Genomic DNA, 25,414 nt, shown 5'->3' with positions numbered 1-25,414 from the left:
TGCCCAGCAGATGGGTGACATGGTGGGACATCTGGGCTCGGATGTCGTGGCAGACTGGTTCTGGTGCCTGTCCTGTAAGCAGAGGGGAGCTATCTGCTGCGGCCTAGCCGCCATGAGTACACATCTGGACTGCCTGCATCTCACAGCCTGAAAAGGCGAAGGCCCAGCCTGGTTGGAGGAGAACGGCCTCGTGGGGGCCAGTGAGGACCCCGCAGATGCTGCCCTTGATAGGGGCTGGAAGGGGCTCAGTGGGTGTGAGCCTTGTAGACAGAAAGGCACCTCATCTGCAGCAAGGAATTCAGAGACCAGAATTTCTACTTCTGGATCACCTCCCACTTGCTGTGTGGCATGGATGCTAGACATGTGACCCCCACCTGCCCATCCATCCATTCCCTCACCCACCTGTCTGTCCGTCCGTCCACCCATCCATCATCCATTTACCCACCTGAGATAATTTATTGTGCTAGCCTGGCCGATAAACACAAGTGGGATTAATTGAAGGGTGGAGAGGTAAATGGCTCCATGAGCCTCACCTTTCTTGTCTCTCACTGTTTGATCATCAGACCAGTGTGCGGCTGCCTTGCTTGTTCTGTGCCTCAATTTACAGGCTATACTACCTGTAGGACGCCTAGCCTGTGGACTCTGTCGCTGGAAGTTGAGGCCCCTTTAAGACCACATGATTGACATGTACATCTCTGGAGCTGGGACTAACTGTTGGTGATCTGGCTGACAGTTGGTGACCTGCCTTGCTATTTGCTGCCTGTGCCGGGATAGCCTGAATCTCTCTACAGAGGACTACCTAACGGCCCTCAGGATTTGAAGGACTGTCAGTGTCTCACAACTCTCTCACAGGAGTGAGCTGCACTGAGCCATTTGTACTGCTTTATAATTTAACTGTATTATCTATCTGTATATAATTTAACAGTTCATTTCTTGTGTTATCTAGCTATCTATCTAAAATTATTAGCAATCTGGTTTTTTCTCTCTAAAGAACCCCGTCAAACACATTTTGGTACCAAGAGTGCTTCTAGCGAAATAAAATCATAAATATGGGCTTCTTAACTTGGCTCTCCGGCCTGATTAGTCTTAACACTAGTGATGCTACTTCAACATCCCAAAGCATGGATAAGTCTACTACTCCTCCTAATCCATGGTGTGAAATAGCAAAGATAATCCCTACAGTAGCACCACCGATAGATGAGGTGCTGGTTAAAGGCGAGGCTCTGAGTGATCGTATCTTTGATATTTTCCGGGAGTTTTGTAAGGATGACAAGTATATGGAAGCTGGTTGGCTGGTCCTTCTTACAATGGAAAGTGTGATTAAGGAGAGGGATGGTCTCAGAGCCTCAAAAGCACGCCTCAGGTGCAGACTAATGGATTTGAAAACTTCCATCTGTGCTACAAAGGAAAGCCTTCTCTCCTCTAGTAAAAGAGCTGACATTGCTGAGAACCAGATCCAGAGTCTGATTATATGAGTGACTGAATTACTATGGCGGCTGAATTGCAGATCTAGAGCAGTGTCTGAAACCAAAGTAAGGGCATTGATTGGGAAAAGTTGGGACCTTGAAACATGGGATGGGAACATATGGGCTGATGATCCAGAAGAGGAGGATATTGAGCCCTTAGAAACAATTGACCCACCCCAGTCAATGGATCCACCCCTCCCAGCTGAAAGTATTAATTCACAGTCCACACCTGAGCAGATTAGCCAAACTATTCAAGTTGATAAGTCAGGTGGGGCTGCATCAGTAGCATTACCTGAGGGAGATGCCTTACAAGGTATTGCTGAGAGCACCCAGGAAACACCCTCACCACCCACTATTTCCACTAGACCTGTCACTAAAATTAAGTCTCAGAAAGCTCCTAAAGGTGAGGTTGAGATAATTACCCAAGAAGAAAGGTACTATACTCATAAAGATCTGCTCGAGTTTTCAAATACATACAAGCAGAAGCCTGGGGAATACCCCTGGGAATGGTTACTAAGGGTGTGGGATACTGGTGCACAAAATCTAATATTAGACCGGCCTGAGTTTCTGGATATGGGACCCCTAAGCACAGACTCTTCTTTCAATGTCTCTGTGAGAGAGGCTGAGAGGATCTAATTCTTTTTTTGGTTGGTTCAGTGAAGCATGGACTGCCAGATGTCCTAGATTGGACCAAATTGAAGTACCTGACCCACCTTGGTACACTGTAGAGGAAGGCACCCAAAAGCTTAGAGAAATTGGTATGTTGGAATGGATCTATCAGGATATTCCCTTAGACCCAAAAAGGGGGTGTCCTGAGGACATACCCTTTACCACAACCATAAGGAACAAGTTTGTGAAGTGGGCCCCAGCATCTCTTATACTCTTGTAATTGCTATTTTATGTGCACCAGGATTAACAGTGGGCACTGCCTTAAGCGAACTCTGACATTTGCCCACAATGGGACTGATTGGTCCCCGTGATGGTAGAGGGCAGGTGTCAGCACTGAATCAACAGAGACAGGGTGGGTGTGGTTATAATAAACAGCAAGGTTACAGTAGTAATCAAGGCAACCTGTCTCTTGTGGACTTACGGCATTGGCTACTTAGCCACGGAGTCCCCAGGAATGAAATAGATGGGAAGCCTACTAAATATTTCCGTGATCTGTACAGGCGGAAGAATGGTAGATCAGGTGAACAGCAGAATAGACAGTCACGATCGCTCAATCAATTCCCAGACCTGAGCCAGTTTACAGACCCACAACCCCTTGAAGGAAGGGGAGGCCGGGTCCCTTTGAAGGAGGACCCTTTTACATCACTGAAGGTCCATACTGTTAGTCTTTCTTCTAGCCTTCCCCAATGGGACCTGTGGCCTTTCACAAGAGTGACTGTTCATTGGGGGAAAGGAAATAATCAAACTTTTTGGGGAATATTGGACACTGGCTCAGAACTGACACTAGTTCCAGGAGCTCCAAAATGTTTTGAAGGCCCACCAGCCAGAGTGGGGTTTATGGAGGGCAAGTTATCAATGGAGTTTTAGCTCAGGTGTGCCTCACTGTGGGTCCAATGGGCCCCCGGACCCATCCTGTGGTTATTTCCCCAGTTCCAGAACACATCATTGGAATAGGCATACTTAATAACTGGCAGAACCTCCATATTGGATCCCTGAAATGTGGAATAAGGGCTATCATGGTAGGAAAAGCCAAGTGGACACCATTAGAACTGCCATTACCTAGGGAAATAGCAAACAAAAAGCAGTACCGCATTCCTGGAGGGATTGCAGAGATCAGTGCCACCATCAAAGACTTGAAAGATGCAGGGGTGGTGATTCCTACCACATCCCCGTTTAACTCACCTATTTGGCCTGTAAGGAAGACAGATGGATCCTGGAGAATGACAGTAGATTACATAAACTTAACCAGGTGGTGATTCCAATTGCAGCTGCCATTCCAGATGTGATTTCATTGCTTGAGCAAATTAATACTTCTGGTACATGGTAAGCAGCTATTGATCTGGCTAATGCCTTCTTCTCAATACCAGTCTTGAAGGACCACCAGAAGCAGTTTGCCTTCACCTGGCAGGGGCAACAATATACTTTCACAACTCTCCCCCAGGTGTACATCAACTCTTCTGCCCTGTGCCATAATTTAGTCCAAAGGGACCTTGATCACCTGTCTATTCCACAAAATGTCACACTGGTCCATTATGTTGGTGACATTATGCTGGTTGGACCCACTAAGGAGGATGTATCAAAGACTCTAGATTCATTGATACAATATCTGCATCCAAGGGGTTGGGAAATTAACCTAATGAAGATTCATGTACCTTCCACATCAGTAAAATGTCTAGGGGTCCAGTGGTGTGGGGCATGTCGAGATATTTCTACTAAAGTGAAGGATAAGCTATTACATTTAGCTCCCTCAATGACTGAAAAGGAGGCACAATGCCTAGTGGGCCTTATCAGATTTTGGAGGCAACATATCCCTCACTTGGGTGTTCTACTTCTACCTATTTATCAAGTGACATGAAAAGCCTCCAATTTTGAGTGGGGCCCAGAACAAGAAAAGGCTCTTCAACAGGTTCAGGCTGCCATGCAAGCTGCTTTGCCACTGGGACCATATGATCCAGCTGACCGACCCAATGGTGCTAGAGGTATCAGCTGTAGATAAAGATGCAGTGTGGAGTCTTTGGCAGACCCCTATTGGTGAATCACAGTGTAGACTGTTGGGATTTTGGCGTAAAATCCTGTCATCCTCTGCAGACAACTACTTCCCCTTTGAAAAACAGCTGTTGGCCTGTTACTGAGCCTTGGTGGAGACTAAGCGCCTCACCATGGGCCACCAAGTCAGTATGAAGCCTGAACTACTTATCATGAACTGGGTATTGTCTGACCCATGGAATCATAGAGTGCAGCAAAACTCTATTGTTAAATGGATGTGGTATATACGAAATTGGGCCAAAGCAGGACCTGAAGTGACAAGTAAGCTGCGTGAAGAAGTGGCCCAAATGCCCACAGTCTCCACTCCTGTCACATTGCCTCCTTTCTCCTAGTCTGCACCTATGGCCTCCTGGGGAGTTCCTTCCCATACTTTAAGTGAAGACCAAAAAAGTCATGCTTGGTTTTCGGATGGCTCTGCACGATATGCAGGTGCCACTCGTAAGTGGACAGCAGCAGCACTACAGCCCCTTTCTGGGATCTCCCTAAAGGACAGTGGTGAAGGGAAATCTTCCCAATGGGCAGAACTTCGAGCAGTGCACCTGGCCGTTCAGTTTGCATATAAGGAAAAATGGCCAGATGTGAGATTATATACTGAGTCATGGGCTGTGGCTAATGACTTGGCTGGTTGGTCAGGGAATTGGAAGGACCATGATTGGAAAATTGGTGACAAGGAGGTGTGGGGAAGAGGTATGTGGATAGACCTCTCTGAATGGGCCAAGAAAGTAAAGGTAATTGTATCTCACGTGAACGCTCACCAAAGGATTACCTCTGAAGAGGAGGACTTTAATAATCAAGTGGCTAAGATGACACGCGCTGTGGAGACTGGTCCTCCTCTTTCCTCTGCCACTGCTGTTATCGCCCAATGGGCACATGAACAAAGTGGACATGGTGGCAGGGATGGAGGTTATGCATGGGCACAGCAACATGGACTTCCATTCACCAAGGCTGACTTGGCCACTGCCACTGCCGGAGTGCCCCATTTGCCAGCAGCAGAAACCAACATTAAGTCCAAGATATGGGACAATTCCTCGGGGAGGTCAACCAGCAACTTGGTGGCAGGTTGATTACATAGGACCACTTCCATCATGGAGGGGACAGCATTTTGTTCTTACTGGAATAGACACCTACTCTGGATATGGATTTGCCTTCCCTGCACGTGATGCTTCTGCCAAAACCACTATTCGTGGACTTACAGAATGCCTCATCCACTGGCATGGCATCCCACATAGCATTGCTTCAGATCAAGGAACTCACTTCACAGCAAATACAGTGCAGTAACGGGCCCATTCCCATGGAATACACTGGTCGTATCATGTTCCTCATCATCCTGAAGCTGCCGGCTTGATAGAAAGATGGGATGGGCTCCTAAAGACACAATTATGGTGCCAACTAGGTGGCAACAACTTGCGGGGCTGGGGCCATGTTCTCCAGGAAGCTGTATACGCTCCAAACCAGCGGCCAATATATGGTGCTGTGTCTCCAATAGCCAGAATTCATGGGTCCAGGAACCAAGGGGTGGAAGCTGGAGGGACCCCACTCACTATTACTCCTAGTGATCCACTTGCAGCATTTTTGCTTCCTATCTCAGCAACCCTGTGTTCCTCAGGCCTGGAGGGCCTGGTCCCGAAGGAAGGAACTCTCCCACCTGGAAACACAGCACGGATTCCACTGAACTGGCAGTTGAGAATGCCCCCTGGTCACTTTGGGCTTCTCATGCCTTTGGATCAACAGGTCAGGAAGGGTGTCACTGTACTGAGTGGTGTGACTGATCCTGATTACCAAGGAGAAATTGGACTGGTGTTACATAATGGAGGTAAAGAAGAATATGTCTGGAATTCAGGAAATGCCATATACCGACTCTTAGTGCTACCTTGCCCTGTTATTAAAGTAAATGGAAAATTACAGCAACCCAATCCTGACAGGACTTGTAATGACCCCGACCCCGCAGGAATGAAGGTCTGGGTCACCCCGCCAGGGAAAAAACCACAGCCAGCTGAGGTGCCTGCTGAGGGCAAAGGTAATACAGAATGGGTAGCAGTAGAAGGTAGTTCTATCTCTCAATTATGACCACGTGATGAATTGCAAAAGCGAGGTTTGTAATTGTCAGTGTATTTTCTTTTTATGTGCTTATTGCATATCTTTCCTTTGTTCAGGTATGATATATCAGATACAGTTGTACTCAGTGTGTTTTCATTTATATGTATGATAGATGATTGATGATAAGTATCAGTGTGATTTCATCAGTGTCCAGAAATAATATAAGTATATATGGCTAAAGAATTATGTACCCGTGCCAGGTTGGCAAGGGGTCGGTTTAGATAGTTTATTGTGCCAGCCTGGCCGATAAACACATGTGGAATTAATTGAAGGGTGGAGAGATAAATAACTCTGTGAGCCTCGTCTTTCTTGTCTCTCGCTCTTTGATCATCGGACCAGTGTGTGGCTGCCTTATTCTGTGCCTCAATTTACAGGCTATACTACCTGTGGGACGCCTAGCCTGTGGACTGTGTCGCTATAAGTTGAGGCCCCTTTAAGACCACACGACTGAAATTTATTGATTGAAATGTACATCTCTGGAGCTGTGGACTGACTGTTGGTGACCTGGCTGACGGTTGGTGACCTGCCTTGCTGTTTGCTTCCTGAGCCGGGATAGCCTGAATCTCTCTACAGAGGCCTACTTGGCAGCCCTCAGGACTTGAAGGACTGCCAGTATCTCACAACTCTCTCCCGGGAGTGAGTTGCACTGAGCCAATTGTACTGCTTTATAATTTAACTGTTCATTTCTTGTATTATATATTTATCTATCTGTATATAATTTAACAGTTCATTTCTTGTGTTATATATGTATCTATCTATATAATATATATGTATATATATATATATATATTATTAGCAGTCTGGTTTTGTCTCCCTAGAGAACCCTGTCTAATATACCACCTATCTACTTACCCACCCATCCAGCCATCCACCATCCATCCATCACCCATCCACTCACCCATCCGTCCACCCATCCACTCATCCATCACCCATCCATTCACCCATCTATCCACCCATCCATCTATCCACCATCCATATACCCATCTATCTGTTCATCATGTATGCATCCATCCATTCACCATCCATGAGTCCATCCATTCACCTCTCTCTCTCATCTGTGATAGTTGCATAATTTCATGTCAACTTGATAAATAAGTTATAGTGGTGGAGTCTATAGCCTGTCAATCGGAATGATGCAGCCTGATGATTGCTCCTGGTGGCTGTAGCCTTCTCATGAGAATTCTTGAAACTTCCTCACTTTCTACCTGTAAGTAGGCCACACGCTCTCTGATTCACCTTTCTGTTGAGGAGCCACATGGAGTCCCTCACCAGTGTTGAAATTCTTCTACCACCACTGGATCCACAAGGCTTTCCACCCACTAGCCTGCGATCTTCCTGCTTTTGGCATCATTGCATGTGCTGCGTGAGTCTAAAGAAGAATTTGTGGAATAGCATTGGATAAATGGGCTCATATCAGACTTATGGACTTGATATGGACTGGGCTGGGATGCTTTCTCCATATAAAATTGCTCCTTGATATAAAGTTCTCAAAATGAATTTATAAAGTGTCAATGAATTTATTTCTGTAGTTAACCACCCACCCACCCACCTACTTCATCCATCCATCCATCCATCCATCCATCCATCCATCCATCCATCCATCCATCCATCTATACACCCACCCACCTACTTATCCATCCCCAAAATGAATTTATAAAGTGTCAATGAATTTATTTCTGTAGTTAACCACCCACCCACCCACCTACTTCATCCATCCATCCATCCATCCATCCATCCATCCATCCATCCATCCATCCATCTATACACCCACCCACCTACTTATCCATCCATCCATCCACCTACCCATCCATCCATCCATCCACCCATCCACGTACCTACTCACCTACTCATCCATCCACCCGTCCACCTACCCATCCACCCACCCACTTATCTAATAGCTATTAAAAAGCTGTGGTTACTTATGTGATATTCACCTTCCTTGTCTTCTGTCCTTGCTGCTACTTTGTTCTCCTGCCACAGGCCTGGGGCCAGCTGTCCAGGGTGGTGGACGTATGTCTGGGTCCATCGGGAATGTGTGGTCCTGGTTGTGCACTAACACACTGATACCTTGGGAGGGCGGGTTCGAGCCAGCAAGCTGGGGATGAATCAAGATGACATGTACTGGCGCCAAATGAACTGTGTGGTCCAGCTCGGTGTCCTGTGCCACCTGCCGACTGCACCCCGTCCATACATGCTCCTGGACAGCTTCTGACTTACTCACTCTGCTGCAGGGTAGCACTGGACATGGGGAGCATGGAGGACACAGGGGAGCACGGGGACATGCAGTCCTGGGAGAGGACTCTGGTGATTGTCCTGGGGCTCCTCACAGGACCTCAGTCCCTGGGCAACCCCAGGTCAGGGTCCACCTTCCCTCTGGCTGGCGCTGTTTTAGACCATCAGGCCACCAAGGTGGTGACGTCGTACGCTTGGGAGTGAGTGCGTCACAGTAGGGACAGGGCATCCCGACTCCTCCAAATGCCCTGCTGACCTCAGTCATGAAAAAGACAGACTCTCAGCATTGCCTGTGAGTCCCCGAGGCTATAACTCACCAACCAAGTAGACAGCCTCGTCTTCCTCAAGCCGATGGGTCTGCAGGTGCTTTCAACCTCTGACTGTGAGGGTCGCAGCCCAAAGCATCACTAACCATGACTCCACCAGGGCGCCTCAACCTAGGTCAAGTGCCTATGTTTTTAGAGTGTTTCATCCTTTTGCTTTTATGACTGAGATCTTTATAAATCACGGCGTTGAACACCGGGCCCTGCGGCTGGTGACACCGTGTTCCTGCCCATCACACTCACTGTCATTGAGGCCACTCTGACTAACAGTCACCTGTAGGACAAGGCAGAACTGCCCTGAAGATTTCTGGGACCGTCATTTTCCCAGAGCAGAGGTGTGCAGAACTGTGGTGTGTGCAGACTGTGGTGTGTACAGACTGTGATGTGTGCAGGCTGTGGTGTGTGCAGGCCGTGGTGTGTGCAGAACTGGTGTATGCAGACTGGTGTGTGCAGGCTGTGGTGTGTGCAGGACTGCTGGGTGCAGACTGGTGTGGGCAGGCTGTAGAATCGGTTCTGTTACTCATTGGGTGGTAAATTAGGGGCGACCTGCATTCTGGGTGGGGTGGGAGTGGGTGTGCTTCAGTTAACTCATCTTTGAGCCACTGTGAACGGGTAGGATTGTTGGGCCATGCCTGTAGGGAGGTGCATGGGCCCCCTTCACGCCTCTGCCTGATGTCTGCCTGGGACTTGGGAACTGTAGGTGTTGAGGCGGTGCGGTGCATGGGGCCTCTCTGAGTCTCAGGCTGTGGTTTGTAGCCAAGACTCCTCAAGGGGATGTGGGTGGCCAGGAGGTACATGGGCCTCCCTCCAAGCCTCTGCCTGACACCTGGCTGGGATGTGGGGGACGTGGGTGGCTGGGAGATACATGGGCCCCTCTGAGCCACAGTCTGTCTCCGGGCTGTGATTTGGGAACATGGGTGGCCGGAAGGTACCAACCTCCAAGCTTCAGCCCATGGTTTGTAACCAAGGCTCCTTGGGGGAGAGGGGTTGGGCCTCTGAGCCTGAGGCTGAGAAATCCAGCCAGGACTCCTTGGGGATGGGGGTGGGTGGGAGTTGCGTGTGCCCCCCATTCAAGTTTCAGCCTATGGGTTGGGGATGGGCATGGCTGGAAAGGGCTTGTGCCCTTACGGAGCCTCAGCCTGATTCCTGGCTGGACCTTGGGGATGTGGGTGGCCGGGAGGGGCACTGGGTCCCCTTGGAGCCTCTGCCTGACTCCTGGCTGGGCCTTGGGGCCTAGGTGGCTGCTTCAGCCTCCCTGTGAGAGGCTTGTTCCAGCACAGGCCTGGGGCCTGCCTCTTGGCAGGGACTCTGAATGGAATTCAGCAAGGGAGCACACCGATGTGATCTACAGCAGGCTAAGGGTGAGGTCTTCTTGCCTGCAGACTGGGATTCAGGGCCATTGGGGTTAGGGGCATCCACAACTGTCCTTCTCTCTGGCCTTAGCCTCTGGGGCCCTGCCCTTTGCTCAGGAGCCTGCCCTCCACTCCTGTGCGTCTGCAAAGGCAGACGGTGAACCCAGCCCTCCCTCTACACTAGAAGGGCTGGCCATCAGCTCCCGCTCCATTCTGAAGCAGCGGGGGTCGGCTTGATGGCACACAGCAGTGGCTAAAAGGCCTGAGCCTCCACCTTCAGCGTCGTGGTGGCGGTCCGTGCTGCGACAGTCATGTCTCCGAAATCCAGCCTCCTGTGCCGCTGGCCGTCCCCTCCTCTTGGTGAGTGGCGGGTGGGGTGTCACGGGCTCTTCCCTGGTGGCCTCAGGCAGCAGATGCTACAGCTGTTTATTAAGCAAGACCCTTGTCCTGGTGTCTTGAGTGGTCTTGCTGGTTTTCTCTTCCTGTTTGCTCAGGGAGCCATGGCTCTGGCGAACGCTGCCACCTTGAAGCCTCCTGAGAGGCTGGTGGCACAGTGGTGATGAGCTCATGGGGCTGCTGAATCCACAAGGTCGGCAGTTTGATACCAGCTGTCTCTCCGTAAGCGAAGGATGAGGCTTTCTACTCCAGCAAAGAATTCCTGTCCCAGAAACCCATGATGTGACTCTTCCCTGTCCCATTGGGTCCCCACGTGTGGATAGTGGAGTGTGTGTCTGGGTGCCTGCCTCGGCATTTCACATGACGCTTGTTGAGAGAAATGCTACCAGGATGCTTCCTGAATGCAACCAGGGGGAGGCTGGTTCACTCACTGTGGGCGTGCCATCAGGAGAGACCAGTGGCCAGACAGCAGGGCTGGACGCAGGAGGCCACCAGACAGAGGGAGATCCTCCACGAAGCAGAAGGCACACCCATGGCAGTGAAGATGCCACAGGGCTGGGTCATGTGTCCCGTTGGGTGGCTGACCATGAGCAGCACCCAACTGATGGCAGCCTCAGTGCTGCCCCTCCGTGGCCCCCTCCACGGCCCACCTCCCACCCCTCAGTCCTGGAGACCTGCCTTCCTCCCTTGACGGCACCTCGGCTTGTCGCTAAAACAAACCAGCGGGAGGTTTTCAGATCCCAACCCCCGTGAACTTTCCACCGGCATGAGCCCCTCGGGGTCACTGGGTCCCGAGCTGGCCCTTTTCACGGTGACCCCCACTTCCCCTCCTGCAGTCTCATGCCTCATGCACTGCAGTAGTATGCGTCCACACCAGGTTCCCACACCCCGGGAGACAAGCGTGGGTCCCGTGGGGGCGTGGGTGGGCAGTCCGTCCTATCCCGGGGGATGCCTGTCCCTGAGGTGGCATGGGCCTGGCAGCAGGCCAGGCATCAGGGGGCAGGCGACCCTGCTCGCTGAAGGTCAGCATCGCATAGTGACGGGAGAGTTTCCAGTGCCCCTGTGGACCTGCTCCCTACAGCAGGCACCCCCTGGGCAGTAGGTGAGGAACCAGCCTTGCGCTTGACCCACCTGAAGACTCTGACTGACGTAATGCGCCATCAGCCCCGGCGGTGCCCCCTTGAAGCATCGCCCGCCATGGGTGTGTTTTCTCAAGTTCCAAAGGCCTGGGGCGCCTCCGTCCTCTTGCCAAGCGGTTCCAGCCGTGCTGTGTGGAGCGTGGTTTTGGTGAAGACGTGCTCAGAGGGAGCACGATGCAGCAGGCATACCCGTAACGGCTCACCGTGCCTGCCTGCTCCTCCCACGGGCACTCACAGCCCCATGGGGCTGCTGGGGGCTAGGTAGCATCGTCCAGGGTAGCCTCTGCCGGGCGGCCTTGGTCATTGCAGCCGAGGCTCCGGGCCTGTGGTCCTCTTATGCAGACCGTGAGGTGGTCACGCACAGACTGCTGGCCGTGGCGTTGGTGTGGCTGGGGCCCAGGCACTTAGGGACTTTCTGGTGACCTCTTCATCCAGAGTTGCACACTACCTGGGCACCCAGTGCTTGGCGGGGGGTGGGGGTGGGGGAGAGTGGGGGTAGGGTCCTCAGACATGTCGAATCACTGTTGTCCACCACTCTGATTCAGGCAGTGGCAGCAAGCAGTATGGATGGGGTCTGGGTGAGGAGAGGCCCTGGGGACCCTGTCCTGTGTCTCCACTGCCTGCATGAGTAAGCGGGGTGCACACCTGGAGGACAGGTCCCATCCTGTGAGGTCCAGGCCTGTGAACTCGGAGTGCCTGGACCATCTGATCGGACACCCACAAAACGTCCACCCCACTGCTAGAGCGCTGGCCTTGCAGGCAGGACACTGGAAACCCTGGCCTGGTGGGCTGACACCTGCTGGGCCTGCTCCCTCACCTGGCTCCCACCTGGAACCTCCCCCACATGGACTCCCACCTGGGTCACCCTTACCTGGTGCTCACGTGGGCTCATCCTTCACGTGGCTCCCACCTAGGCCTTTCCCCACTTGGGTCTCTCCTGCCCAGCACTCAGCTGGACACCTTCCCTGCTCAACTCTCCACCTGGATCTGCCCCCCACCTAGTTCCCACCTGGGCTCGCTCACTGCTCCCCACTGGATTGGCTCCCAACCGGGCTTCTACCTTGATCCGTTCCCAACCCTGCTTCCACCTGGGCCTGCCTCCACCTGGGTGTCCCCTACCTGGCTCCCACCCACCTCCTACCTGGACTCACCTGGGCCCGCCCCACCTGGCGCCTGCTTGCCTGCAGAACATTCCATCCTATGTGAGTCAGCCCCCAAGCTGTACCTCTTACTGGCCGTCAGGTGCCCCTCTTTTCTGAGAGGCGATTTCTCGGGAGGCTAGCCTGACGTCCAGCTCAGACACGGGCACGGCTGCTCCTGGGGAGGGGCTGGGGAACCTGGGGTGGGGGGTCTCTCCAGGCTGGCCTGGGCACTCTGTGAGCCTGTGTGTCCTGTGCTGAGCCCAGAACTGGTGCAGTCTCCAGCACTGGGTGATGCGGTGGCCGCAGTATACACCTGGCTGCCCGGGTGGCTGACACTGGCTCCTGGCTGGGGCTGGCTGTGGGCACCTCATGCTCTGCCCTGGCCTGTGCAGGTGCTGACATGCTGTTGCAGCTGTTGGCTTAGGGCCTGGAGGACAGCAGGAGGGGATGGTCCCCAGCCCTGTGCCCTTTCGTGAGTCCATGGTAGCTGCGTCCTGTCACTTTGTCCCCAGGAGGGTCCTTCGTCTCTGCCGCTGTGCTCCCCGATCAGCCCCAACACTTCTTTCTAGTCAATCAGTCTTTCCTGATGACCCATCTAGGACATGTGAGTCCAGGCCTGTCTGTCCTTGCCTCCATGGCGACTTCAGGTGGTGTTTCTCCTGATACTATGTGACCCGTTCTCCCCAAGACCTGGGCAGGTTCACAGCTTTGCCAGCCCCGGTTTCACATGTCTGTCCTTCCGTCTTCCCTTCTGGTGGTCCTGCCTACAGCTAAGTAGCTGGCAGTGCCCCCTAGCTCTGGGAAGGGGGCGGCAAGGTGTGCAGGACTCTCTGCCTGGCTGGGGGCTTCATGGCCCAGGCTCGCTTCTGTCTGGGGGCAGAGTCTAGTGGCCATCTCTCCTGCTGTCAGAGAACCCACTCTTCAGGCCCTGCTACATTCCCCCATCCGGGTCTGGGCAGGGAGTCTTCTCAGCGGCCTGATGCCCTGTCCATGGTTCATAGAATGCTCTAGAAAATTCCATGGGCCTTCTGTAGATGAGCCCAGTCTGAAACCCTGTTTGGGATCAGCTGTCCTGTTCAGACAGGCAGACACACAGGCGTGTGAGGGAGAGTGGGTGAACTCCCATGGACACACATCGGCCTGGCAGTGTGTCTTTGCACATGTGTGTCTCCTCTGCTGCAGGTGTGCCCAGGGGGCAAAAGTTATGTAAACATTCGGCGGAAACAAACACTTTGAAGGAATGAGTCACTGGGCTTGCTTGTACGGCACAGATCATAGCCTCCAGGCACACCTAGGTTGGCTGGCAGTTCAAATCCACCAGCTGCTCTGCAGGAGAAAGAAGAGGCTGTCTGCTCCTGTGAAGACTCAGCCTCTAAAACCTGCCCCAGCCTCTCTGGGAGTTAGAATGGACTCCGTGGGCCGTGGTGGGCTTTGCAAGCCTGGTCTCCGGTCTCTCCCGACAACGCGTCCGAAGCATGTAAGATGTCTCGCTGTCCTGGCCTCTAAGGCCTTTCCTTCTTCCACTTTGTGCTTTTACAGGCCCGTGGAACTTTGAGCATTCGTCACTTCATCCGAATGCACCGGTTCTTCTTTGAGCTTCCTTATTAGTTTCCCGCTCCCACATGCACAGGTGCCTCAAGAGACCAGGCACACCTTAGTGTCAAAGTTACCTCGAGGCTTTCCAGCACGCCCTTTCATCCCTTGCCTGCTGCTTCCCAGAAGGACAAAGGCCCTGGTAACCCCCGTCTTTTCTTCATTCATCACGATGTCGACTATCGGCCCAGTTGTGAGAATTTTGGTTTTCTTGACATTGAGTCACAACGTAAAGAACTGGAGCCTTCAGTCCTTGATCTTCATCAGCAAGGGCTTCAGGCCCTCCTCACTTTCAGCAAGCAAGGCTATGTCATCTGCATATCGCAGGTTGTTACGAGCCTTCCTCCAATCCCGATGCCTGGTTCTGCTTCGCAGAATCCAGCTTCTCTGATGATTTGCTCAGCATCCAGACGGAATATGTGTGGTGAGAGGAAAAACCCAGAAACACTCCTTTCCCGAATTGAAACCAGGCATGGATCCCTCGGTCTGTTTGCACAACTGCCCCCTGAGCACCGCGAGGTGTTCTGCAGTGCCCAGCCTTCTTCTCAGCGTGCTCCAGGGGAGCTGATGTCCACATCTGGATGTTTCTGCTTGGTTAGCGAGGATGGATGGGGCCAGGAATGAGCAGTGGGGCTAAGAGCCCTGCTCCAACCAAGAGGAAAGAGCTGGGCAGATATGTCCTTTGGGCCAGAGGTCCTGTGCTGAGCACTTCGTAGACTCTGGCAGACTGAGACAAGCCACATGAAGACCTCCAAGATGCTGGGCCCCTGGATGCTGAGAGGAGACAGGCCTTCCCCGGGCCCATGGGTAGAGAGCAAAAGCCGGGCCCTGGAGCCAGCACCCTGAGCTGGGCTTCCCACTGGCTAACCTGTGAGAGAGTAGTCTTCTGTTTGTTGAAGCCTCCCCTGTGTGCCATTGCCTTCATGGCTGACACAGGGCACGAAGGCACAGATGCAGGGGACCCGGACAGGCATCCCCGGGGTGAGGGACACCTCCTTCGGCAGGGCGGTGGCTACAGTATAGACTGTTTACCGAGCACCGCGCTGAGTCAGGAATGGATCGGCCTGTGCTATTTTTGAAAGCTCATCATTTCCCTGCAGAGAGGTTACTGTTTTTATCCTTATTTACAGAAGCACAGACTTAGCAAAGTTAAACCACATGCTTCCCTGTTGGCACAGAGCAGCGGCTAACTTTGGACTTGGGTCATCTCCCTGCTAGAGGCCCCACTTTCTATCACTGCCTGAAACCCCCGAAGTTCAAGTCCCCTGAGAGGGGGCCTCAGAAGGAGGTCCTGCTTACAACCTTAGAACCAGAGGGCCACAGCTCTGTCCCTGGGACCGGAGGGCCGCAGCTCTGTCCTGGGACCAGAGGGCCACAGTAATGCTCTGATGCACAGGGACGGGCTGTGAGCAGTGAGGTCTTTTTGCTGCTTCCGGGGAGCAGTGCTGCTTTGGGAAGTCCTGTCAGAGAAGAGGGACATCTTTGCTATACTGTGACTTCCTCTAGAGGCTGGACTCCTGGTGGGGAGCCTGGCAGGCCGTCTTGCTGGGGCCCTTGCTGAAAGTTTGCGTGGCAGTATTGACACTCTAGGGGCATGTGCCCTCTTTGAACTTCAAAACCTGCATTCTCAGGACCAGGAAAGCATCTGGGGGAATGAGGGACCAGCTGGACCCTGAGTGGACCAGGGTGAGGGAGGTCGTAGACAGCTCGGTGAGGCCCTCTGCTCTTGGTAGTTACTGAGTGAAGGGGGCCTCCAAGTGGCCCAGAGAAACGCCCTGGCCGTCTCACTGCCCGCTTTGTGGTTCCCGAGACTTTAAATCCCCGCAGGAGCAAACAGCCTCATCTTTCTCCTACGGAGTGGCTGGTGGGCTCAAACCACTAACCTAGCAGTTAGCAGCTTATGTGCCACTCACTATGTCACCTGCTCTTCTTGTTCGGGAGCCTGGACACCAGAATTCAGGGTGCCGAGGGCAGGGGAAGGTCCCCTCTCTGTCTGCCCTTGTTGCTCCCTGAGCACAACACTTCCCCCCGCAACCCTCCTGGGGCCCAGGAGGTTCCCTGTACAGGATCCCAGGGTCCAAAGGCCACTTCTGTCCCATGAGCTGCTCTCCTGGTGGTAGGGTCCCCTTGATTAATTGCTTTGACTTCTGAAAAGAGGCTGAGTGGAGACAGGGCCTGACTCTGCAGAAGCATCCGACCTCATCAGCATCACCTCAGTGATGTGTCAGCGGTGAGGCTATGGCACACAGGGTCACAAATGGAGGGGTCCTCACATCATATGGAGGGCCCTTGCCCATCCCTCACACGACATGGGGCCAGGATCCTGCCAGCTGGCATGTTCTTACTGGGCCCGGGCTCTTGCTGCCAGGGGCCTGCTCAGTTCCTGTCATTCCCTTTGGGGTCACCCCCCGCCCGGGTCCACGGCCGCTGAGTGGATTCCAGCACACAGGGGCCCTCCGAAGAGTGTCTGAGAGTGTGGGCCTCCACTTTCTCCGAGGAGCTGCCAGGGGCTCAGAACCGTGGACATTTGGGCTGGCAGCCTAGCCATTGGCCCCCAGCTCCCGCTCTGGGAGAGGAGGAAGCAGAGACACAGCCGAGGGAGCCCCCTGCTTCGGGCCCCACCACCTACACTAGATGGAGAGCTGGGATTTGAACCTGCACTGTCTGCCTCACTCCAGGCTCCAGCACAGCACCCACCTCAGCCCCGCACAGATCCTCATCGGAAAGGAGAGAGCCGGACCCCTGCAGGCCCTTCCAGAAACGTGCTCAGTCGAGATGACAGTGAGACTCATTTCTGAGGCAGATGCCCACTTCGCGGCCACAGGTCTCTGGCAAGGCCCAGGTGGTGGGCGTCCTGTGCCCCCTGAGCAGGCAGCTGTTCCCTTGGACGGGGGGTTGCTGCATAGGGCTGACTTCCAATGATCCTCGAGCGCCATGCAGGCAATGGGGATGGTGGAGGTGTCTCAGCGAGGGCTAGGTGTGGGTCCCCAGGCAGAGCTCAGGCGGATGAACGGAGACTGATCACAATCCCCCTCCCGCACCCCATTGTCTGCGTGGGACATGCGTTCAGAGCCATTGGCACAGGGTCTGTTCTGTCTCAGTGGGGAGCCTCCGGCATCCCATGTCCTCCTGTTCCCTGCTTCCCTGCCGCCCCCTCTCTCCTCGCTGCCGACTCTGGCCCTGGGTCAGCGCTGTCCTCTGGACTATTGCACGGGGCGGCAATGCCCGGGAGCCGCCTCGGTCTCCCTAGTGTGATGCCTCCTCTCATGACCCCCAAACGCTGAGCCTCGGGGTGAGCTGGGTTCCAGGCTTGAGGGGTGACTTGGGTGCTTGGTCTCGGGCTCTGCCAGCCTCTGCCCTCTGCCGCAAGCTCTGATGAACCCAAACCAAACTCACGTCCACCGCGACCCTGTGGGGCAGGACAGACCCACCCCTGCAGGTTCCCCAGACGGCTACTCTGCACGGGAGTCGAAAGCCCTGTCTTCCTCCTGTGGAGCTGCTGGGGGTTTTCAGCTGCTGACCTCGGCTTAGCAGCTGTGTGGGAAACACTCAGAGAAAGGCCTCCGCTCCCTGCTTGTCTCACGGGCTCTGCTGAGGGACTCGTCCGTTGGGCAAGTGACCACGTGTGTCCCCCCAGCACTGGGCTGGCCCCTGGGCCTTCTTCCAGTGCCCCGAGTGGACACACCTCCTTCTTTTAGGTAGCACGCAGGCATTCCTGTGCGCACATCAGGGACACGTGGAAGTGAGCCCGGGCAGGCGGTACCGGACATTTCCCATTCACCGACAGCCTTTTTACGAGGCGGTCGTGTCTGCTTGGTCTGTGCCTGCTTTCCAGCGGTGGCTTCTCCAGCTGTGCCCTCCCCGTCAGCCGCCCCAGCCCTAGGTCTGAGGACAAGCACGCTATTCTCTGGGCTGCCTGCTAATGATGGCACACCTTCAAGGTGTGCTGTCACACCTCCACCGGTGTAGTGAGCTAGCTGGGTGGTGACCGATCAAGTTTGAACGAGTGAGAATACCTGAGCCCTGACGAAGCCCGGGACACCCGCGCCACACGCACCCGGGAGCTGCCTTCTTCCTGTCCGCCTCCCCAGAGCCTGGGCACGACACGCCGGGCCAGGGTGTCTCGCAGCTACCTGTAGCCTGGTGCCCACAGGAGACAGACAGGCAGGAAAGACCCCATTTGATTCAGTGGAGACGTTCCAACGGCCCCACTGCCTGTGACCACGGGAGAGATCTAGGCCACCCTGCTCCCTGGTGGAGCCTGCGACAGATGTCACCAACACTGCCTGGCGCTGCTCCTACGATCCCCTCCACCCTCCTGAGCTAGGGCACAGCCGCGCTGTCTGGAGGCACTCACAGCTTTGCATCTGCTCCGGCAGTGACCCTGGCTGGTTGCTATTTCTTGACCAAAACTCCTTCTCCGCCCTGCTGAGCAGCAGCCAGTTGCAATCGCCCTGCTCTGCCTATGGCCTCTATAGAACCGGGGGGGGGGGGGGGGGGAGGGGGAGGAGGACGGAAGGACCTTTCGGGTCCCCAGCTTTGCCTCTGGGAAACACTCTGTCCTTTTGCTCCCACGGCTCCTGCCTGGGCCTCTCCGCTCCTTCTTTCCTCCTGGGCCAGCCGCACCTGAGGGGTTTGGGGTCCCATCGCTGCTGCCTCAGGTTGTGTAGTGGTCCGTGGGGCCAGGAGAGACCAGCCCCTGGAGAAGGACCTCACGCCTGGTAAAGTGGAGGGGGCAGTGTACAGAGGGAAAAGCCCTCGGGGAGATGGACTGGCTTTAACAGTGGGCTCAGGCACAGGGACCATTGTGAGGATAGCTCAGGACTGGATGCAGTTTTGTCCTGCTGCACATGGGGTCACTATGGCTTGGGATCAGGGTCCCTGTGGGTTGGGGCTGACGTGCTGCTGCCCAGCATGTGTGCCCCAGAGTCCCTCCATCCACTGTGCTCCTGGTGCATGCTGGGTGTTTGTGACTTCTCCCTCTTGTGGTCATGGCTGCCGTGAGCATGGGGGGTGCCCGCCTCTGCTTTCATCCAGGTAGCGGACTCTTGGTGGGGCCTGTGTTGACCCGGAACAGCAGATGGCCCTGGGTGCGGACAGCACCCGGGCAGTGAGAAGGGGCGTCCGAATGAGGAAGGGATTATCCTGATGGCAGTAGTGGTGAGGGGCAGTGTCATGTGGGGCAGCCACAAAACGGAGTGGGCGGCCCTCTGTAGAGAGATGTAAGCTGTGGGGGGGCCTGGACAGTCTGCCTCACTTAGGACCCTCCCTCGGGAGAGGTCTTTTCTTGGGAAGGAGATAATGTTCGGTAGAGTAGAGCGTCTGTGGAGAAGCCAGGGCTCTCCAGGGGATGGACTGACACAGTGACCCCCAATCGTCCATCAGCTGCTCCTCTGACCACGAGGCTGGTGCCGGGCCAGGCAGGGCTCTGTGCTACTTAGGGGAGGCCGTTTTGAGGAAGAGTGGACTGACCACGTGCGTGAGCTTCCTGGGGCACTGCACACGCAGAGCCCGCCCGGGGGGCACGCTGGGGTTTGATCTGCTCTGATGCCCATTTGTGGTCAGTGCCATGTGGTCGGAGTGTCGCCCTGGCCAGCATCTGTCCTGGGCCCTGTGTGCCCAGCACCGTGCAGTGGGAAGGTGACTGGTATGCATTTAAGAAAGAGCTTTATATAAAAGAGTAATTGTATATTAAGAAAACATCCTAGCCCAGTCCAGATTAGGTCCATAAGTCCAATATTAGCCCATATGTTGAATACTAGTCCACAAATTCCTCTTCAGAGTCACTGTATACATGTAATGATGACGAATGTAGGAAGATCGCAGGTCAGCAGCTGGGAAGTCTTATGGATCCAGTGGCAGTGGAAGCATCTCAGGACTGAAAGGGGTCTCCACGTGGCTCCTCCAGCTCCCAAGCACTGGATGCATCCGGGTAGCTTCATCAGGCTCATCACCAGAAATGTCTCTCAGGGATAAATGAGTGTCCTGCCCTAGTGAGCTGTTTATCTCCTTAGCGCCTCCAAATGAGGTCCTCAAGCAGCGACCTGACTGACAGGTAAACTCCACCCTTCACTCTTAAGTCTCAAATTGACAACAGATGATGTCATTACCATAGAGCCCCACCCCATGGCCCTGGTCCACTGTCCAGTGGCCTGGTGGAAGCCTGTCTGTGGGGCTGGCAGGGAGGCCCTGAGATCTGATGTTTTTGGTCTCACGCTCTCCCCACGTGCCGTCCCGGGTGTGTCCTCTCACCCCCAAGTCAGAAAGCCAGGACGCTCACTTGGCTCTCAGTGATGCCCACTCTGAGCCCAGGGAAGCCCACTTGGCCTTGGGACGCAGCTTTCTTGCTGTCTGAGATTTCCCCGCCCCCTGTCTTTGTTCAGTGACTTGCCCTGCGTGATGCCCATCCTCGGCATCACCGCCTGTAAATATCTGGGTCAGGTGGCCAACTTCGGAGTCTGTGCTCTGGCCTTGCTCTACCAAGCTCTAACTCCGAGACACCCCTGGTAAGCAGGGGTGCGTGGGGCCCGCTGCCTGGGCCAGGGGCTTGGGGTGTGTGTCAGGATTGGGCCCCCAGTGGCCTGCTGTGTAGGATTGTTTCTGACAGAACTTTCTGGTGCAATGTCCCCCAAGGACACTTGTGAGTTCTGCCTGGCTTGGCCTGCCCTGTGTTTGAGTCTCAGCCCATTTGCTTCAACTGCAGGCCCGAGACCCGACTGTGGCTGGGGCCTGGCCTGGCCTGTGTGTCTGGCCTCCCAGATGCCCACCTTCCCTGGTTCCCGTGACCACTCATCCTCAAGCCCCAGCTGCATAAGCCAAGCTTGTGAAGGTTCCAGGGGTCAGGGCTGCCCCTGGTTGTCTTGGCCCAGACGAAGAGCAGGGGTCCCCCTCCTGCTAAGGCTGAGGTCTGGGTGGCTACAGGCAGACACACTCCTGGGCCCCCAGCCTGCCGTGGCCCCATCTGCAGCCAGAGGACGACTCCGGCAGGTTCTTGGGTCCCCCTGATCCGTCCATCTGCACCAGGGATGACTAAAGCATCTTGGGAGACCGGCCACATTTCATGTGGAGACGTGCAATGGGACAGTGGATATTAAACTCTTACAGATTCATAATGGGGACCCCAGATGTGTCGGCACTCATGCCATCATCCTGAACCCCACATCATGAGTTGGTTCCAACTCCTGGTGACCCTGTAGGTTGGAGAAGGACTGCCCACCATGGTCTCTGCACCCGTGCATCTGTATCTGAGCAGACAGATGCCTCCTCTTCCCACAGCAGCTGTCATGCTGTGGGGGTGTGGAGGCAGCCCGGGGGTCAGGGGGATGAGCTTTTGGGGCCATGACTGTGCTGTGATTGGGGGCAGCCTTGGCTAACCTCACTACTGATGTTGAATGCCTGCAGGACGGGGGCCTTATCCCGGGTCAGGAATGATGTATGGAGAAGGTGCCCAGGGTCAGGATTGACCTGTATGGAGACGCTGCCCAGGGTCAGGCTTGATCTGTAGGGAGACTCTCCTGTCTGTACTTCCTCTCATGGGGAGGTTGGTTCGGCTTTGTGTTCTGAGTCTCAGCTGACACTCCCCGCTCAGAGACAAACTCTCAGTCCCCTCACCAGATCCAGCGCTCTGGCAGCACAGGAGGGCACTGGGCAGTAGGCTCGCATGTGTGGCTGTGCCCCTGGCTGACAGCCATCATGGGCCTTCATCTCCGGGGCCTGTTGGCCACTATGTGATGACGTCATTCAGGGCTGGCCTCCTTCGCAGCTGAACCCAAAGGCCACGTGACCTTCTGCCTGCTCCTCCAAGGTCACCGCTGACATGGGCACTGTGGATATGGTGATGGCCAGAGGCAGGGGCCCATGATCAGTGGTCTCACAGAGGAAATGCGTGGAATACCTGCAACGGGGGCGGGGGGGGGCGCTGTCCAAACAGTGGCCGGGGGCTCCGCAGGGCATGAGAGGGGATTCTTGTCTCCACATGTAGTTGTATCAGACAACCAGCAAACCAAACACAGGCACCTCTGCCGGGGGAGGCCAGGCAGACTCTGACTCTGGAGGACAGGCACCACGGCTCCCAGGGGCCCCAGACTGGGACCTTTACAGGAGCAGAAAGCCTGAACTCTGCCCTGTGTGGCCGGTTCCCACTCACACTGTACCCCTGGCCGGGCCCCCCAACTAAGGGTTTGCGGAGTGGCCATCTGCAGGGGAGCAGCCGGCCGGCTGGCTCTTCTCTCAAGGACCCATGCACAGCTTTGAAACTACAGCCTGAAGCCCACCCTGCTGCACCACTCCTGTCCTGTGTGATGGCAGGCCCTTCAAGCTCCGCCCAAGGCCAAGTGGCTGAGTGTGGCTGAGCTTCTTGGGGCCTGAATGTGTGTTGTGGGGTTATGTGTGCTGTGTATTGTGTGTGTGTTGTATGTGGTGTGCTATGCATGTGGGTGAATGTGTGCTCATGGGCGTGTGCTCACACTCCCTGCCAGGTGGCTGCTCGGATGTTAGGACCTGTATCGGGGGTGTCCAGGCCCAGCAGGTGTCCAGGTCCAGCAGGGTCTCCCTGTGCACAGGTTTCCAGGGGTTTTCAGATGGGACCAAGCAGGAAGACAGGCCTGGTGACCAGTCAGTGAGAACTCTGGTGTCCAGCAGAGACTTTGACCTCCCCCATCCCTGTTGGATGCCCCTTAAATACACAGTGGCCACAGTGGGGGTCTCTTGCGGGCCCAGGGCAGGCCAAGTCCGTGGGACCAGTAGTGACCACACCTCCACCTACCTTGCGGCCGCCTCCTTCCCCATGAGGCAGACCCGCGTGGGTGGCCCGCTGCAGGGTGGCTCACAGAGCATGGCCCTGGTCTGTCAGGGCCAGTGGGATAGCTGGGCTGCATTTCAGTCCATGGGATTGTGACCATGTCACTTCTTAGGTCAGACTGGGGACCCTGCTTCACCCAGAGGGGTCAGCAAATCCGCCGTAGGGGAGGGCTGTCGCCTGTAATCTCCATGGGCCCCGGTGACAATGCTGTCTCTGACTCGCAACTGTGCTGTCCTGGAGCTAAATGCTGTGTGTGTGTGTGTGTGTGTCCCCATTCTGCTGAAGAACATTCCAGAAAACAATGTTCGGGAGAAGACCTGGCCTCCGTTCGGTCCCTGTCTGCCTTCTGTGCAGACCCTCCCTGCCTCCTGTCCAGCCTCCTGCTCTCCCTGTTCCCTGACCCCTAGGTCAGGCCCAGTGCGCTGATGGTCACTGGCTGTCCGGCCGCTGGATCCCCGTGTGACCCCAGACATGGCCACTAGCGTTCAGAGACCAAATAAGGACTCGCTTGCCTCATGAGGCCCCAGCAGGGAAGTGGGAGCGGCTTCCACTCCCTGGGGCAACCACTTCTTGCTGTTTTTCTATCTACAAACTTTACAAAAAGGAAAAACTTTCTGCTTAGTAGTGAGAGGAGTTTTAAAGAAAAAGGGGGTCTATTTTCTCTCTCTTCTCCATATCCTCTTTATCTGTCTCTTCCAGGAGGGGCTCGGTGACCGGGGCTTGCGTCTGTGTCCTGCGGGCTGGGGAGAAGCGCCTTGCTCTTCAGTGGGCAGTGAACCCCCGCCCCCCACCCCCGAGTCATCAGACTTCAACCCCCGTGGGCGGTGTCGGCGTCTGCTCTCTCAGTTGTCGGTGTAAATCCAGACGCGTCTTGTTTGGCTTTGCTGCTTTTTGATTTGTGACACCCTCACACGCTTCCCCTCCCTCTGCCTGGTGTTTGTGTCCGCCACCCGGCTGCGTTCCCTGCTGCTCCAAGGTTCCTTCCAAGTCCCCTTGTCTCCAGGGACCGACTTCCGCAGGCAACAGCTCAGTCTCCTGGAGTCCTGCACAGAGGGATGTGGGTTCTCCAGAAGCCCTGCCTGCTCCCTCACCTCCACTGCTCCCTGGGGACGGGAGCCGGTGGCTTGGTGGTTACCTCTCAGGCTGCTAAGGGCAAGGCAAACCCTGTCCACTCCAAGGGAGAAAGCTGAGGCTCTGTACTCTGGTAGAGAGCATAGCTCAGTGGTTGCCACAGTGTATCCGAGTGTGGCAGCGATTGACACAATGCCTCTGATTGTGGCAGCGATAGACACAATGTATCCAGTTGTGACAGTGATGGACACAGTGTATCTGATTATGGCAGTGATAGACACAGTGCATCTCTAACAGTGATGGACACAGTGTATCTGATTGTGGCATTGATGGACACGGTGTATCTGTGACAGTGATGGACACAGTGCATGTGAGCCGGGCAGCTGTGGGGAAGAGTGGGGGCGGTCGGCAGTGTTCGGCTCTGTTGTCCTCAGGGTCCTCATGACAGTGTTTCTGATTTGTGTTGTTCATCCAGGTGAGATGCTTCTTAAAGCAAACGAGTGTATGATTTCCTCTTGTCTCTGTGTTTTCATCTGACAGCATTTTATTTCCCTCTGCTTGTTTGCTCAGAGGCCCAGATCTGTCCCCAAGGTCCACTGGGCTGCAGTGTAGGTGTGACAGCGGCATTGCTGATCTACAGGGCTATGTTTATTTAGAGTGGCCCCACGCGGTCTTCCTACGCCCGGAAATGCCCGCCTCGGCTTCAGGCCCTTTCAATTACGGTGACAAACGCTTGTGCTGTGTCCCCAGATGGTCTTGAGAAATCTCCCTGCTGGCAGAGAGCTTCTGTCCAACATCCGCCCCAGCGGGTGCTGGGAGGAACACATTTCGAGTCCTCTCGAATGAGGCCCCGTCCTCCCAGATGCTGTCACTCAGATGTAGCCAGAGAACTGACGTGCACCCTTGTCCCCGACACGCGTGGGCTTGCAAGGGGTGCGGCCTTAGAAAGGATAGAACATTTTTAAAGGCAAGGAGATGTTTACACGCGTGCCGTTCAGAGCCCCGGTTTCCAGGACGACCTGGGGATGCATTGGCACCGTGGCAGCATTAAGTTGCTCACGTGAGCCCGTTCCGTGGTTTGGACACAC

At 54.9% G+C, this 25,414-nt stretch overlaps 1 protein-coding gene across 1 annotated transcript in view; it reads left to right on the top strand.

The window, feature by feature from the left end:
• SEMA5A (semaphorin 5A) overlaps positions 1-25,414 on the top strand; it is a 143,014-nt gene that overhangs the window by 12,131 nt on the left and 105,469 nt on the right. The gene's annotated exons all lie outside the window — the stretch shown is intronic.

This window comes from Tenrec ecaudatus, chromosome 2, assembly GCF_050624435.1.
Source record: "Tenrec ecaudatus isolate mTenEca1 chromosome 2, mTenEca1.hap1, whole genome shotgun sequence".
Lineage (NCBI taxonomy): Eukaryota > Metazoa > Chordata > Mammalia > Afrosoricida > Tenrecidae > Tenrec > Tenrec ecaudatus.
This window is presented reverse-complemented; position numbering and strand designations above follow the sequence as displayed.